Below are 1,527 nucleotides of genomic sequence, written 5' to 3'. Positions count from 1 at the left end.
ATATCACTAACCATAAGATTACCAACATATAATCAATAACATATATATATTGATTTCAAGCAAGCAAGTCTTACCAAAACATAATTCAAATTCATAAACATGTTCATAATAAAAAAAATATATACATACTAAATGTTAATAAAACATGTTCTTAATCATTTCGAATGACTTGTCCAATAACAGGGATAGATTTTAAAAATTTCTTCGATAATTTTGCATTCTTATTATCCATCCATGGAGGTCTAGGAATTTTATGTTTCCCATTACAAAGACTTAGGCAAACTAAAAGGGTCACACTCCGCTTTGTTCCCATTCTTACATATTCCTTCACAGAACCCTTAATTAATGTTTCATACTTAGGATCACTTCCCAAATATGTCTAGATATCTCAAATAAGATTTTTTTTGTCTAGAAGTAAAAAATGTATCAATTAGCATTTCATATTTAATCTGGTCATTCCTAATGTTTGATGCTATCACACCAAATCAATTCTTGGATCACGCCATTGACCTTGATGATATGCCTCTCAATATCATTATTTGGATTCATTCAATATTGCCTTAATTCCACTATCAGCCTTATAACTCTCAAGAATTATGCCAGTATCCTCAGAACGATGGGAATCCTTACAATAATAATAATGATATTTTGCAACAACATATGACAAAAAATCATGAATTTATGAGTTAACACAAGTATAAAAAATGATTAAGACTCATCCAAATCATTTTTGTGTAATCTGACATCCCAAAGTTAACAAGGACATTTTTTTTTTTTTGCTTAATATCGAAAAACAAATGATCCAACATAAAAACATCAATGGCATTTCCAAGAACTATCATAACAATATTAATTATATCAAAAACACAAAAAAAAAGTGCCGACTCTTATGGATATTCACAATCATGCAAGAACATATCATGTTTCGGTTATTAAGAACATACAAACGAACTAAAAAACAAGCCAACCTGACTTTGATATAAATGTAACATAAATTCATATTCAAAATATATGCAAATATAATAATAAATACTTACTTGTTAAATAAAAGCAGAAGCGAAAATTCGACTTGAATTATTAGTCATTGAACAAAATCATAATATAAAAATTATTTAATTTCACAACATAAGTCCTTCACACCGAATACAATAATTTTTTTTACTTAAATTTGTTGAAACGCCTACCCCACTCTCTTTCCTTTTCCTTTTTCTTTAAGAAACTTTTTCTCTTTATTCTTTCTATTTTTTATGTTAATGGACGAATGTTTGTTAAAAAGCCAAATGGCTTTCTTGTTCAAGCATCAAAGGGTAGGTGTTATTTTTTTTTTATTTTTATAAATTGCTCGTGACAATTTTTCATTCAAAGGAAAAACTGTCCAAGGCAATTGGTTTATTAACGTAAGATATGCCCACTCACTCTGTGAGGCTCACATCCCGACACATTCACCCCAATGCATGTTTCACTAAAGCTAGTAAACTAAAAAATATCTAATGGCTGAATGTCGTACATTTGAAATAGCAAAATAAT

This window comes from Durio zibethinus, chromosome 20, assembly GCF_047325235.1.
Source record: "Durio zibethinus cultivar Kanyao isolate XHJ-2024 chromosome 20, ASM4732523v1, whole genome shotgun sequence".
NCBI classification, from domain to species: Eukaryota; Viridiplantae; Streptophyta; class Magnoliopsida; order Malvales; family Malvaceae; genus Durio; species Durio zibethinus.
Note: the sequence above shows the minus strand (reverse complement) of the source record.